Genomic DNA, 17,969 nt, shown 5'->3' on the forward strand with positions numbered 1-17,969 from the left:
GGGGGGGGGGGGGGGAGAGAAAGGGGGGACGCAATTAAATTTGTCCACAACTAGCCCTCCCAATTACCCGCAATAGGTTAATTTGTATTGTTAGATCCCATTGGTTGCTAATTGCTTCGGTTAGTTTAATTAGATAATTTAATTGAGAATTATCTCGGGTAACTACCCACTTCTGCTTGGTAAGGGTTTGATGACAAAAAAATAAGTAGTTATATTTTGTACAGTTATATCCTTGGGAATGGTTTTACTATTTTATTATAAAAGATATGGATACAATAAATATAAAATATAAAAACACGTAGCATATTATTATAAGAAGCGTTTATTCCAATGATTTGAGACTTGGCCTACACCAGTATTGATACTCAGTGTTCTATGTTAATTTTTGACACCAAGCAGTTTATCTGTTTTAACAGTCACTTTCTTGCCAGTGCAAGATCTTATTTGTGTTTCTGTAAAGAAGTACAGACTCTGCTTCGACAATACACTACTTGGAGGGAAAAGTAACGCCGATTAACCGTTAAGTTAACACCGCTATAGTGAATGGTTTTTTTTTTCCTGAATTAACTAGTAACCAGATACACAAAATTATCAACTCCCTTGATTTCACTCTGTTTCAACAGCACTTCTTCCGTGCTTAACTGGAGTGTTCTGTTCACATGTATTTCATCTTGAGAGTGTTATTGATGAGGCCAATTTTTGTACCTCATGACTGCCCGGTCTCACGGAAATAAAACTCCTATTACGGTAAGCATAGATTAATTACTTGATAATTAATTAAGTTGATAACAGCCTCCCTTTCTCGTATGTCAGGAATGACCAGTTCATCACCCTGCCAAAAGGGACCATTCCATTACGTAAATCACATCATCGAATCTAAGTATCGTTCATTTCATTTTGAAAAGATATTGTGGTTTAGTACAGCCAAGAGGAAAAGTATCCAACTTGTATAGTTAACATTGCCGTAATAACTTGATAGCTCTGGAAGCAATTTGATACCTAAACGTTTTAAGTAATGTGAAACTACTGTATGAAAATTCATGCCACAAGGCAATCGAAGGAATTACAAACTAACAGATATACATATACATAACTACCTATGTGTATGTATTCAATAACTTATTTTGACAGGGGGTTACGAAAAAAAAATGTATGAAAATACTTATATGTATATACATTTATGCCTGAATAACAAAGCTGGAGGATAAGGAAAAAATATATTAATATAAATAGGTTATTCTGCTTTGTCACTAATATTCGCCGTATTTTCTCAGAAAATGATGAACTTTTGCACTGCATAAAAGTTTATTGGAAAGAAGTAAAAATTAATTTTTTGGTTGTTTCATTTTACGGATTTAGGGATTTTTAGAGATACTTGATGTCTGAGCATTTCCAGCTCCTTTTTGATAGAATGAGCTGAAATTTAGTGTGTATTTTTGTTATCTAGGCAGAGTACTAATATAAAAAATGTTTGTATGAATTTCAGTTAAAATTCCTCATTTCCAAATATTTTTAATGATATTTAATGTTTTGTATATCACGACAACCCTTTCAAATATCTGCAAGAAACATGACTGAATTTTATAGGTCATTACTTCAAAGATCCATCTATCAAACTGAAAACGCTTTCTGTCACGGTGGAACCTCACAGGGTCCTTCCAACTACGTTTCAGACGAACTTTGGAGTCCTGCCTGTTGGACTAGTGATCTTATATTATATTTTATTTTGGCAACTGATTCATTCAAATTACTAGTATAATAATCTCCGTAATTTCATCTTAGAAGCCCACATTTTAAATGTTGTTGCAATTCCCTTTATAATGATGTTCAGTAGAATTTTAAGCCATTTGGAAATGCTATAAAAAAATAAAATAGTCTATAAATTATAAGTTATAAGTCTACCTGTCCTAGGATTATAAAAGTTCTGAGAATGAATGATTTGTACATAATTCATAAACAATAAATTTTAATTTTGAAGAGTTAAATTAACTTAAAAATTCTTTATAATATAAAACTTTTTTAAGATACAAAATAAAATGATAAGTGTTTAAAAAATCAATTCAAATAATATGGGTCCAATTTTCATTCAATATACCGCTCACCGTCTCGGGAATTCTTACAAAAAAACTGTTGGCCATTAGTGAAATAATTAATTACATATTATTACTGCTTTGATAAAGTTATTTAACTCTAAAAGGTGACTGCTCTTTTGAGTAAAAAAACATCGAAACGTCTGTCCACTTTGAATCGTTCGTTATGTAACTAGTTTCCTCTTACGGTTTTCTCAAGGCCCGAATTCCGGCTTCACATTTTATTTTTTTTTTTTAGTTCCATTACGAATCAAAAGAAACGGAACTTATAAAAATAAAAGCTGGTTTGGGTTTTCTTTTAACTATATATGAAGTTAGTTGACCCTCAACACAATTTTAGTATATCAAAGATATATTTGTTCAAATAAAAGAGAGATTAAAAAAATTAAATTATTTATATCTGAACCGAACAAAAATTTAAGGAAAAAAAGGTTTTTTTTTTTTTTATTCATAAAAAATTGCAACTGTTGAATTTAATCACCAATGCTCTTCCTATTAAGAAACTTACAACTTGAGAACCTTTTTAAACATTTTCATAAGATTTTATTTTTGCGGTGGAATACTTGCAGGTAAAGAAACACGGTGTTTTGTTATACGCAATTACAAAATCGTTTTATATTCTAATACTATATTGTCTCTTAATATCAGTAATTAAAGCTTTCAGTGGACTTTATACGACATTGCCGTTTATTCCCTACTGCAATTAAACCTTCAAATAACGTATTATTTTGATTGTAGATAATTGTTGTTGTTATAGCTATACCAGGGAGTAGCCAGGTAATCTGATGAAATTAATTAGTAATTTTCAGAAAAATTAAAATATGTTTTACGGGCAATAAAATATTAATTGATAGTTATTATTATTGAGTCTCAGCTCGCCACTGACCCTTTGGATTGGGATGAAAGTTATCTGCTAGGCACATATTCCGAATAGTATTGCTAAAAATGGAACAAGTTAGGGGAATGCCCACCATCATCTTCCCACCTACTTTATGTTTTATCAACATAGAATAATAATTTAAATCTTTATTTATTCAAGCATGGAGTAGTTTTAATTTCTCGATACTAATTTTAACTAACTTTATAGCCAATATTAATCCCGTTTTAATAAGATAAGAAAAAGTTATTTCACCACAAATTTTGATTACTAACTAACTAATAAAACCAATTTATAATTGAGAATCAAAATTGATGATTGACCTAGACTATACAAGAGGTACATAATCATTAAAATATTTTATTTAATTTAATTATTTAAGATGGGCTTCCACTGAACTTTATTATATTTTAGAAATACCTAGTATTTTCGCTCACGTTTCATTCAGAACTCCCAAAAAAACATCATATTAATTAAAGGAGAATAAAGTTTCTGAAATATGAGCTCTAATAATTTTTACATTGTACTTGAGATCCAGTTTTTCAAAATATTCAATATTTTGTGAATTCATTTGGGCAAATATCATGCAAACTGTGATTTTGGTTGTCAACTACTGTGTTGTACATTCAGCAATTTGAGTGCTAATAGACATCTGTGCGTTGAATTTGTTCTGGGATGTAGTTTTTTTTTATTAAACCAAAAGTAATTTCCGAACAGGAAGAAATCAAAATTTTCGAATTTATTTTGTTTTTATCGAATTATATCATGAAAATTGCAGTTTCTACACCAGTTACTACTCAAGCGTTAGGTAATAGAAATCTGTACTTCGTTCATAGGTGCAGTGGTTTCTATATTTTCTAAAATGAACTCACAAAATATTTATTTTTTTTTTCATACCCTCCTATAATGATGTTATGGAATATCTGGTACATACATATAGGAGGTAGGCTATGTGTATATCTGGGTGTTAATGATACCTTGGATTGCCTTTTGGCATTATAAGGTTAGGTAAGGGGTCCAATGAAGGTTGTTACTTGGTTGTCTGACGCTAGTGGATTATTGGAACGGGGAGGGGCCGTTCCGCTGGTTGTGTAATGGTGAGCATAGTTGCCTTCCATCTATTTTGTTGATAATTGGATATAATATATATTACAATTGGTAAAACTGTATCTTGAGAACTATTGAAATTAGAGACCTCTATTATTGCTTAAAGAATGCTTTGTTAAGTTTTTTAGTCTTATTGGTAGTTTTAATTTTTTTTTTTTTTAAACAGTCACCATTTTATCTCTCCCCAACTATGGTTGGCATTCATCAATTTTGACTATTAAATATATTTAGTTTTCCTTAAAGTAATAAAAAAATACGGTGAAGTAACTTCCTTTTTTCCCTGGGTACTTGGACCTCTGAAGTTTACAGGATGGATAACGAATCACTATAAGGATAATCAGGGTAAATCATACAGATAAGTTTCCTAGAATTCAAACAACACGTAGATGGGAGGATTTTGTTTTGACTGATCTTTAGGATTTGGGTTTAGTTAGAATTCAGTGTATCTAATCAAGAATTGTAGGCGCTATACATAAATGTTCCCAAAGAGTTTAATTATTGTTATTTATTTATTTTTTTAATAAATTTTATTTAAAATGTACTTCCTATAAGTTTTGTGTAACTTGAAAAATTCGTTCCAAATTAGCTATGGAATGAACCTTGACCCATTTACTAATAGTTAGAACTTCAACTGGGCGTCACTTCTTTAGTTCCACTAGGATAACTTGACTTTAGCAGTTCCTCCACGCTTCAACGAATCAAAAGCAAAATTGAATTTCCACACACCTACTTCAGTGAGCCTTGCTCTGACTTTTATGTAGGGGAAACAGACTATTTTATATCGAGGGACTGAGGAGTTAAGTTAATGTGACTACAAACTTTAAGTGCCCCTATAAAACCTGTAAGATTAAAGTTAGTGGAGTTAACTCCGTATCTTTAGTAGAATAAACTAAGAGTTCATAAAACAGAAATTATTAGGCAAAATTGACAGAAGGCTTTTAATAAGGTATTAAGGTATAGACAGATAATAAAATTTGCATTAAATATTCTCTAATTCGTAAGTATACAAAAGAATTAATAGATCTATGAGTAGTTCAAGGTCACAAACGGTGTACAGGCAATGCTCAAAGGAATCCGCAAATCGATTTACTTTTACTAGTTTTCGATATATGTATTGTTGGATCTGAATTTATCACTATTTTAATTTTTTATTATTAATTATTTGTGTCAATGAAAAAAATATGATTGAATAGTCAGTTCATCCAGTATATTCAGGCAAGATCGCACTACTTTTTGTATTGTGAAAATGAAGTTTTACTAGGGCGAATTTTGGAGAAAAGAGGATAATAAACTTGATAAAGGGAATAAACTTGCAGGAAAAGTGAAGCCAAAAAGGCGGGCATTAATATGGATCAGGGGCGTGGCAGAGGATTATAAGCCAAATACTAGTTGTCAACTGCTTTAGTTTTGATTATAATGAGAGACAATTTGACTTACCTTAATGTAAGCTTTGCTTCCGTGGGCATGACCTTTCTGGCTTCACTCATTCTTTGATGGAGAACGAAGTTATGTCACCAGGCTCGGGCGAATCAAGAGGTTGCACCCTCATTGTACCTTCTATGATTCTGTCTCGATCGTATGATCAACCCTCCTCATTTTCTCGTCGTTGGTAAAATAATAAAATTAGATACAGATCAATATTGATGAATTTTATAGCAAAATATTTTTAGTTCTCTTATATTTATATCTATGTGTAGTTGTTTTTGTGTAATTTCCTATATCAGTTATTGAAGGGTTGGAGAAGTTAGGGCCAGACTGAAAGAAGTTATGTATCCTTTTACGGTGCATTTAAGTTATTCGTTTGTAGTTGTCTACAATGCTTTTGTATTTGTTTTGGAGTTCTTGTAGTTTTTTTAAGTAGGTTAAGATAGTAAACCTCCTATATGGAACAGGCGTATGTTATGATATGTATTAATAATGATCAGTTGATTATCAATCAACGATAAATTAGGAGAGAGTACCTACAATGTATAATGTAATATGATATCTATGCGGTAGTTGATAAGTGATTTAATTGTTATCAAATAACTCGTAATAAACATTCTTTTAACTTAAAGAGGTTCTACTATTCTTTAAGTTAAAAGAATGTTGCTTAAGGGCAATTCTGAATAACGCGAAATCCTGGATTAGAATTTTTGATCAATAAATATAAATTCTTGATATTAATTTCATTTACTAAAGTAATGTTTAGAAATATGTAACCATCTACATTAATATACATGTATGTAGCTTTAAAAATTTATGAACGTTTGATTTATTTATATAGATGCATTATTAAAAACAAATTATTTCGCGCTTATTCTTGCAGCAATGTTTTGTTTCCGTTTTATGCCTGATGCATAAGCAGACGCACAGTCTTTTGACTGACCTATGAAATTTAAAGTAGCCTGCAATAAAACTTTATATTACTAGCAAAAAATGTTAGTAATGTAAAGAATGTAAGAAATGTAAAGTCCTAGGATTGTATTACTCTATACTGGAAGAATAGGCCATTTGACCTATTATAGCCAGAATAAGAAGCTCGAAATATCTTCTTTAGGTACGCCACAGAATAAATTTCAACCTGCTTAGGCTGAATTTCAACCCGAGTTGCTTTCGTCTCGAGAACGTTAAGATGAAGAATTATTATGTTCGCTATTACTCGCTTTCCCACTATCCCTCATACAATTAACTGTAAGATTGACGAAAACAATTATTAAACGACTTTGAAAAAAATAAATTGAATTATTTTAAGTAATAAATTATTAAAACTCAATTTTTGATGTATCTTAGCAGTACTTTAAATATCCACAAGAAGTAATAGGAGCTTAACGCAATTTTGACTACATATTACGACGAGTGTGATGAAAAATTCAGAAGGAAGAGGAGTAATCAAGATTCAATGGAATGTCAAGATGACCAGAATGTTCTGGCGAAGCTACCCTTGAAGGTTTTCGCGTCGCTAAAGGCGAAGCTTGTTTCAAAATACATAATATAAAATGTTTAGAGCTAGGATAAGATGCTGCCTCCCACCCTTTAGTGCCTATCAGGTGGGGGAAGGGGAGAGCCAATGGGTTGAGGTGGGAGGTAGCTATTTTGCATACGATAGGCCGAGAGGTGGGGGAGTGGGCGGGGCCTATGCTAATCTCTGGCACGCCTCCCGCGTCACCGTTCGCCGCCGCGTTTCTTCGACAGCCATTTTAAACTGTCTCCTTTACAATTCTAAATCAAAGCACTTGAGAAGCAACCCTTCTCTGGAAGTCGTGGGAAAACGTATCTCATAACAAGAGTTGGACGTAAGCCGGTGGAATAGACAACTAAATTCGTAATCATAAGAAAAAAATAGTTAGGTAATTGTAAATTTGTTAATTGTACTTGACGCAACGTATCGGATTCATTTTTTAACGACGATGGATGGTTACCTCTGGTTTATCAGAATAAAAAAAATAATCGGAAAATCGGTGTTAGTGATAGGTGATTGACTCTCTTACATGACCAATGTTATTGAGTCAATTTGGTAAATATATCTGATGGGTATAATACAATAATACTAATCTTGTAAGGCGGTCTATTAAAAAATAAATATAAATAATTACTGTTCAATTGATCTATTATAATTCCAAAGTCTTAAAGCTTGCAAGTTCGTGCCTCATAAGTCTTAAAGTTTGTTCTCCCGGTTCTAAACTATAAACAAACTAAAGCGAGCATGTAAAGTTCAGAACTCAAAACAAAAAAACAGTACGCATGCGCATGCGTCCGCTAGTTAAGAGGTAGTTTTGACTTGAGTCAAAACCAATTAATAAGGATCATTGGTTGTTATGAAGTAACTAGTTATTATGATTAAAAAAAAAAAAAGACATCAATTTAAGATTTCCTTATAAACCAGCGTTTCGATCCAAGGCCATATTTAGGATTAAAATAAAAGAGATCGATAATGACCTGATATGTTGTGCGCATCACACATACTTTACTTACTTCCCTAGAAGTAGAAAATTTAAAATGATATATTTTTATTTTTCTGTTGCTTTAAAAATTCATATTTAGTGTTTCTCGAAGTGCGAATAACTAATATCAATTTTGTTCCTACCAAGAATTAAACTATTTAACGAAGTATAACAAAGCTATATCCAAATGATTAGAATTTGGAAACGTCGGGAACGATCATCTGTGTCTGATTTTTTATTCTCTATTTCTTCATTTAAACTTGCTATAAATATATATTTCAGTTTCTTACGAGTTTTCGTATTTGAGATAGGCTTCACCCACACACAGACAATTATCGAAATTTAGTTATTTGGATTCACGGCATCTTGAGCATGTATTTCTGTCAAAATCTCTATTTTATAATATTGCGCCATCGCAAAACTTCCTCTTACATCTTATTTGTGGATTAGTGAAAGTAGACAAAAATATATATAGAAAAATATTAAAAAACAAGAATTCAAATTAATGAAAATTAATAATAACAAGAATTTATTACTCTTTCTATTTTTGGTGCACCATCTTCTTTGTTTCAGCGAGACCATCTGACCTTTCTTAATGCGAAGTATTAATTGCAAAAATAGTATTGGATTAGGGTCGATGCTGTTTCCTAGCTTGAATTGATTTTTTTCTCCATTTTCCCTCATTTTCTCCTTTTCTTCTTTTTTCCACATCTACCGCCTTTCCATATCTCGTTTAACCTTTTAGTTTTTGTTCTGAATCTTTCATACTTTTATTTATTATTATATTACCTCCTTAGACATCTTGGGACATACTTTTGCAACATATCTTTAATCCTTATGAAACTAATCATTCCTTCGAGCATTTTTTTTTAAATCTCTGGATTCTCTGCATTATCCAACATGATTTTCTTTTTCATTTGCCCTAAATGGGTAAGTGGAGAGCAAACTCCAGCTTGTCTGTCATTGCTCTTCTTTTTCTACTTACTTGTCTTCAAGTTTTAATTCATCTTTAGCCCTCTTATTTTGCATTGATTATCATGTATTCACCATATAGTGATCAGTTTCTCTTCTATTAAAAACCTAATATCGATTATATATTTGACAAGTATATAAGCCAAGCAGATACTATACATGTTTAGTCTGTCAATATGTTATTTGCCGATTTTCATGTTTCATTGTGAATGCTCACGAATGGTGAAAAAATCTGACAGAGGATTGCCCCTTGAATCTTTGGGTTTTCATTGGGTTCTATGGAGGGAGTTACCAATATTATAGTATTACATCAAAACCTTTGGGTGTGTTTGGCCTTCTTAACAGAGCTTCTTTAATGTTTTCTTTGTTTGAAATACGGTTTGAATATCAGGCGACTTTCACTTTGATATTTTTGACGCACTGCACAACTTAGCCTGTCCAATTTTAACTTATTTGCGAAGCATAATGCTTTTGGAGGTAGCCACAGGAATAAATGTGATTTTTTTATTTGACAAAGCTGTTTTTTTTTCTGGTAATCTTTCCCTCTAAATGTCCTACTCTGTTCTGATATTTCTCCCAATCACTTTGGTAAATTCAGGCAGTAAAAAGCGATTTTTACAAAAAAGTAAATCAGATCTTATTGGTGATGATTTTGTTCCTACATCGGCACGTTTGTTGGTTCTTATTCTTGTTGCCGAAGGAGCCAATTTCATTTTTGTGTTCTTGTATTGTTCTCGACATAAAATTTGGTTCAGTTGTTTTATTACCCGTTTAATTTTTTAATTTATCCTTTACCGTTTTACACGTCTTTTTTTATAAATTATTATCTTATATTTGCCTTAATAAATTATTTCTAGACTAAAATCATTTAGTATATAGATGGAAAAATGATTTATATATACTATTTTTAAAGGTTTTATGTTATTATTTAAAATTATGTAATATACATTTTTTAAACAAAACTCGACAGTTTTTGATTCTTTATTTTTATCACTTTTAAGTTTTGGGCTAGCAAAGGTTCTTTTTGGACCCCTACCCGCTGTAACATTCCGTAAAAATGAAATAGATATGGCATGATCTTTAATTGAGTTATTAAAAAGGGGCTAGGTAGATAAAAGATCTGTTTTTGTGAACAAGTAACACATCTTCTAAGTTCAATATAAAATGTTCACACGTTTTGGTTTATAGTGTGGCATAGTGCTTATAAGAATTAAAAGTGAAAAAAAAAAGGTATAAAGGTTACCAGTTTAAACCATCCATTGAAACAATTTTCTCAGCCACTGCTTATATAATAGTTGATAGTTCCTTGACAGCATTTACAATCGTAGACGTTGTTTCGCTCTAGGTTTGATTAGTTGACGGTGCCGTTCAAAAGTGTCAACTGTCACATATATACGTCTTGACAGTAAACTATTGCAACTTATGGACTGTGATTGAGAAGGAAAACATTCTTCTCCTATGTATTTGTATTTGTATTTTTATGATCACAATAACATTAATGGTGATTGGGTCGTAACTGACCATTATAAAAATACTAGTTATTTTACGTGTTATTGTAAAAAGGTTTAGGTTAGGTTTACTGTCCCCGTACTGCCCCACTCACTTTTGTGACAGTACTACTACGACTGAAAACTGTCACTGTGCAAACGAGCCTTAAAGCAAAATTTCTTTATTGTATTTTGGTCGAAAATGAACAAGATTCTATCAACAAATCAATAAATAAGAGAATTTATGTATGTAAATATTCAATTTATATATAATCTTACTACTTCTCCGGAACTGGTTTTGTGGTTCCAAACACTTGTTAGCAATTATATCCAACGTTTCGGCCAACCTGGCCAATCTATTACATAACAACTTTTATTATACACTCAGTATCAACAATATTATTACTAATAAATTAGAATACCTTAATTATAAATTCAAATCTCACATCCAATTATTAAAATTGTTTGTAGGCTATTCTGCCCAGTCTAATAATTTAAGTCAAATTAACTTATGAAACAATACATTAATGGGGAATCATATTAGTTTATTAATAAGCTTTCCATATATTATGTCTAATTACCTATTTGTATATATTACTTTTTAATTTAATTTTAAGGCATTTAATTAAAAATTATTTTACAATATTATCACTCGCATATGAACAGTGTTATTTAACCTTCCTTACAGTCAGGTCTGTCATATAATAAATTTATTATAAACTATATTTTATATATTTACTATTTTTGCTTCCATACAACGGAAGGTAAAGTATGCTTTGTATTCATAGAGGATTTAAAAAAAAATTCTTTGAATCCCCAATTTTTCATCGTGTTTCAAATTTTAGACATTTTAACTAAGTTGGTCCAGTTCTTTACTGTAGTGAATTTTTTTTTTCAGACATAATCGACCAAACCGTTTATTCGATATTGATGAAATGTTTTGTAACACAATTAAGAGAACTTTATGTGTATCAATGTAAATAACTACATTTTACAATAGATTGTTTAAATAAATTAATATAATATGAACTTTTGCAAATGTACCACTATAGTGATCATATTGGATCTAAAAAAAAGTTGCTGATAAGGAAAGACGATGATGGATGTAGGAAGGAAAAGAAAATGTTGAATCGACAAGGAAGGCATAGCAATTCATTTGAAGATATGATCCTTAAAAGTCTTAAAGGCTTGAAAGGTTATCATTAGGCTTACAAACTTACTTGTATTAAATGAAACAATTATTATTCATTTTAACCACACTATCTTAGATTATCACATGCTAATAATTATAACTTTCTTAATTTAAAAAAATATGCGCATAATCTGCGTAATATTAATAAATTATAATATTATTAATATCGGGTATTTCGAAATTAGTAACAATAACCTGTTTTTGGAGCCCAATAGGTAGATATTAAAAGAAAAAAAAGTGACAATCTTATCACAAAATGTATGGTTTGGAATAGATCCAGAATATTGGTGAAATATTTCATGTGTTTTTTATTTTGGCTTTTGGGTCTTCTTCCTTTCTACATCATTATTTTTTCTTTTTTCTTTCTTTACTGGCTATTATTGTTTCTTGTTCTTGTTTATCTGTGTTTTTCTTCTATAATAATAATATATAGGATAATAATCCATCACTGCTGGATGAAGTTAATATATTTTTTATAGGTTTCATCATATGATACATATATTTATGGGTGGATAAAAAGGTTTTTAATCACGGTTATACTGAACAATAAAAGTTACCTTTATGCTTAATAAAAAAACAATGACACATATTGCAATTAACTAATCCATAATATTTATTTTAATTTTCCTTACTTATTGCCGGAATAATATCAAAATTAATTTTTAAAAATTATCTCTGTTTTTTTTTTTTACTTGATCATTTATTGAAAAGACACTACTGACAAAAAAAAAGTTTTGATTTTATTTTGAATTGGACTTATTCCAAATATAGTTTCTATATTTCTTCCAAAACTATTCCCACAGATTGTCCAAGAATTGGGATTAGTTAGGCAGTGAGATAGTAACCTTAACTGGTCCGATTTAGGTTATACTAATTTTGAATTGTTTGGAATTTTAATATATTTAAATTAAGTGGTTATTATCTTCCAGAAGATCTTTATTTTTTTAGTTATTTGAAAAACTAATAAGTTTTTTAGGTATTAGAAATGATTTTTTTTTATCAACTTAGTGCCTGCATGATTTGAAACAGCCTTTCTGGTAATTTGTAGGATAAGAGGAACCAAATCTAATAATTTCAATATTATAGGCATTGTTTAAATAGATACACTGATCTATAAGTCAATGTATAGGTATGTACTGTCCGCTTTTATTATACATACACAACCTACTACATTTCATAGCGATGAGTATTAGGTCTATAATTTTTCACACAATAAAGGACTTGAGTAGATCCCAGTACATCTTTCCCAGGTGCGTCACTAGTGTTAAAAGCCAGTGTAGATTTAGTGATATTGTTAAAAAATAAAATTATTTATAATTTTTATGTTATTGAAGAGAATAAATACAATCTACCACAAATTAAGGGCGTTAAATATTAATGTTCAAATATAAATTCATACAATTTTTACAAAAATAGACAAATAAAAGAAGAAAAAAAGAAAATTAAATGATAACTACAGTCATCACTGAGTTATATAAACTTTTTTTTTTTATTTATTTTATTTATTTATTGATATTTACAACTGTTTTTTATGCAAAAATACAACCAGTAAATTTGATCATAATGACATAATGATATGATACAGGATGTAGAGAAACTACCCAGTAGTAGAACTCTAAAAACAGTTTACAATATAAGGTCACGAGGCCATCTTCTTTTCAGACGCCTCGGATGATTGCCAGGAATGGAAGAGGAAGCAAGGTTAGATACTAGTGGGTTTGGGTGGTTAGGGAGTTTATTAATATAAACTTTAAAAAAAATAAATAAAATAACAATAAAGAAACATATGCATACTATCATGATTTTTTATAAAGAAACATATGAATCTATGTCAGAAATATAATTAAATAAAGCTGATCAAATAATAATAAAAGAAAAATTAATAACCAAAACAAAGAAAATTAAATTGAAGTAACAATTAAATAAATAAATTCACATTCGTACCTATTCACAATTTTTTCATTTTGCATGGGAACTCTAAGCCAAGCCTTCCCTCACCGCGTGGAAGGCAAGGCAGGGCTCCAATACATCCCTGCGCTTCTCTCCCAGCCTCGTCACTTGATTGGGGGCCAGTGTAAATCGAGAGGGCGTTTGATTGTGTGATATTACGAAATTGTTTACTGTTTCTCCTCGCATTATGTTTTCCTCCAAATTATTTGTCGTTCATTTTTAATTGATTCAGAGTTTTATATAGTTATTTAATTCAGTCAGCCTTGGTTTAGAATAGTTAGAAAATTATGTTAGGGACAAAAAAGTATAAAATAAAAACAAGCTTTGGTATTTGATTTTATTACACCACTCGGTACAAAGTATTATCGGCCAGACATTCTTTCAATGCATTACGATGCCGAAGAAATTAAAAATGACATTTCTTCTGTCCCTCGGAGTAAAATATTTTTCAGAATTATTTATTTATTTATATCTATATATTTATATATTTTTTCCTATGAATTTCAATTAAAATTCATTAAGTGGAATAATTATCTAAGACAGGTATTACGAAGCGGACTTGAACCGAAGCCTGTTTGAACTTTTTCATCCTGGATCGGGGACGAGTTTTTCTCTGGAGGAGACCAGCAACTGGCCAGTGACATCCTACCTTCGCCTGGAATTAAGGTTAAGGGCATTACTCTCTTGAAAATTCTCTTTGAGTCGATTTTTCGAAGTTAATTGATACGCGGTATTCGATTTCCCGAAGAGGCTCTTCACTGCATTCAGTCACCTTGAGAATTTTTGCGATATAGGGTTTCTTCTTGAACGTAATTGGTATAAAGACTTGATTGTTTAGGTACTTTAACATTAATTTGAGACGATAATTAGATGCCACTCCTAATTGAAAATAATACAATTAAAAAAAAGTCGTTCAGGAATTTAATTAAATGAAGGATGTCGACTCAAACAAGCTTCTTCGCTCTCGCATGCCAAATGGAATACATCGGATTGTCTCAGAGAAGTGCTGTAACGACAGAAAAATGGAAAATTCCTAATCACTTTGAGTGATGTACTATCTCAAATTCAAAAGTCTTTTTTAATCTGTTGATATGAGACGTGCTATCTCTGCTATGTATTTTTAAAATCCAATTCTAAAGTCTTTTACAGTTTGTAAGACTTTGTTTTAGAATTTTCCTATAATATTCTAAGAGAGGGGGAGAATTATTATTAAGGTGTTTTAGGAAGGGAAATATTCCAATTGGCACAATGAAGAGTTGGGCTAAAAACTATTAGAGACATTTCAAAACTTTTTTAAAAAATTGACAGTCAACTAAATTTTTGAAAAACTTAATTATTTAAAAGAAAATTGCTGTATTTTCATTTTGAAAACTATTCAATTTATACTAGAGCAATTCAATAATTACTCTACACAATAGGTGCAGCAAGTGTCCTTGAAACGTTGTTATTGAACAATAACAGGTAAACTCCACCGAATGTTTATTTTAAATGTAGTGGTTAATAAATCCCAAGCTACTCACCCTAGCAAAACAATTATTTGCATACTTTTTAAGTACTGTGTACGAACTCTTTACATTCAGTAGTTCCCGTTATACATTTTTCTAAATCACAAGAAATCAATTTTTTGTTAATTATTTTGACATACATCATAGAAAATGTTACTCTTACGAAGATAATTATTATAAACATATTTACGGAACATTATCTAGCTTCCATTTAGGTATTCATTATAGGCATCTGTACGTGCAGTAGTTTCTGAGATACAACTTTTCAAAATGTTTTATCAGAAATCAACATTTTGTGAATTTATTTCAGCAAATATTTAAGATAATTGTTATAAACATGTTTATGGAGTACTCATTGACATCTGTACGTGCAGTTTCTGAGATGCAGCATTTCAAAAACTTAACTTATTTTAGGTTATTTATTATTAACTTATATCAATATCTTGTGAATTTTTTGAACAAAAATCATAAAAACTACTCCCACGAAAATATTTATTGGTAACTACAGAATATTAAATACAATTAAAATGTTGGTTGGGTATAATATACCAAAAACAAATAAATGGGAAATAAGAGATGTGGACAAAAAATATGTCTAATTATTAATTGTTTTCAATAAAAAACTACGTTACGTCATCTCTCCTTGCATCATGATCTGGACTACCGTTCTATGTTACAATTTTCAAATCGTTCTAGCAGGCAAAAATAAGTCTTACTTTTATTTCGTTATATTTATAAAGTCCTTTGTGTTATATACAACATTATTCTAATATTTTTAATATTATTATAAATTATAAACCATACTAGTATTCAAGTGATAGTTTAATGTACGTTACGACATAAAAAATTCACATTTAATTTTAATTTTTTATTTACGTTTTTCATAATAAAAGTTTGTAATACATAACGTAATTAAAATTCCCTACCATTCGATTTTTACTTTTATTTAAATATAAACAAAAATATAGTTTGCCGATGTATTGCCTTTCTGAATTATGAAGAAATTTATGTTTTTAAATGAGCGTTTAAAAAAAGTAGAAATTAAGTTTTATTCAAAACAGAGTGGTGAGTGATTGGTGTGTGAATATACGCACAGCACTAGTGCTGTATATTATAAATATATTAAATATTAAAAATAATAATATAATTTACTGATTCGAACTGCTTTATATTATTTCTTATATTTGTTCATACTGATTTTATAATAGTTGATAGAAATAAATTATTTTGCATTTTCAAAAAAATCAAGTATTTTGGAAAAATATATAATAAGGATATATTCATTAAAGAGAAATTTTTTGAATTTAGAAATAAAATTATAGGCCTGATAAATGATCCCATATTAATTACTGTTTTTAAAATTCGACTTAAAAAAAATTCCGGTATACATTTTATATCTTGTTATTTGTATAAATTACAAAAACTTTGAATTGGTAACATTCATGATTCAATTTCTTTGTTTTTAAACATTTGTTTATCACAATAGTGGAACACTGCTAAATATTTCAATGACTTATGACCAGGTATATTTTTTATTTATGTATACATTATTTGCTTTTAGGCAATAATCCTATGCAAATAGAGCCTATCTCAAATTACGTAGCCAACATTGTTAAATGTTTCATCATTACTAATATTAATAATATAAATTGACTTACATTCTGGTACAACAATATAAAATACTAAAAATTATATAAAAACTACAATTAATAAGTAAAATTAACAACCACAACAGTATTATAAATACAGAAATACACAACGAATTACATAAATATAAAGCTAAAGTTTTTTTATAATAACTAATAAAGTTATATGTTAAACCATAATAGAAACATTTTTTAATCAAATTACCCTACAACAGCAGGTCTCTTCAATTTGAAATATTAGAAATTAAATAATACTACTTGCTCAAACCATCTATAGTTTGTGGCTTCAATATGTCGATCCCATTAAAATTTGATATTCCTTAGAAAACTCCTATTTTGGGTCGTCCGTAGCTCAGGTGGTTAGGCGCAGGTCCATTAACCCTGTAAATAACCCCCCAGTATTTCAAGAGGCTGTATAGGCCTCCAATGGGAGTCTTAGGCCGACGAAAGAAAAAAAAAATCTCTCACTCTCAAATAATTATATATTGAGTATTTAAACAATATATTATTTTTTTCTATTGCACATTACAATTTTATTGAAGATTAATTTCGAAAATATTATTGTTTACTAAAATACTTGTCATGTATCAATAATAGTCTCTTCTTCATTTATAATCTGGTGTACTTTGAATTTGTTCACTGGTATTGATAATTATTGAGAGACTTGGTTATGGTCATGATAAAGATTTAAATGCTCACTGAAATAAGAAGACTACAAGAAGTCTCTTGTCGTTTTTTATGTTCGTAATATACAGGTCTAAAAGCCCTAAAGGACAAAAGAAGGAGTTATTTCACCCCAAATGTTGATTACTTTAATATACTACTTAAACTATATACAGTTCAGAGTCATAATTTGTGACTCTCTCAACGATTAGTGGAATTAAACGATAGGGACAGTTCCGAAGATATAACAAAATTATTGTAAGTTCTTTTCAGAAAATGGTTCAGTTTTTACCTAGACCATGAATGGATACAATTAATGTCATTATAAAATAAATATTGAAGTATTTAATTTAATCAGCACCTGGATATATTTTATTTCAGGAAAACCTAAAGTATTTCATTTCTCTATATCCTTAAAACTACCAACAGGGCTAAAAAACTTATAGCTAGTTAAAAAAACTTATAATTATTTAAAGAAGTGTCAATTTTCTAAAATATGAGCCATAATAGACATCTGTACGTCTAATAGTTCCTGAGACATAGTATTTAATAAATAT

Source organism: Halyomorpha halys, unplaced genomic scaffold (assembly GCF_000696795.3).
Source record: "Halyomorpha halys isolate HHAL.00 unplaced genomic scaffold, Hhal_1.1 Scaffold218.1, whole genome shotgun sequence".
NCBI classification, from domain to species: Eukaryota; Metazoa; Arthropoda; class Insecta; order Hemiptera; family Pentatomidae; genus Halyomorpha; species Halyomorpha halys.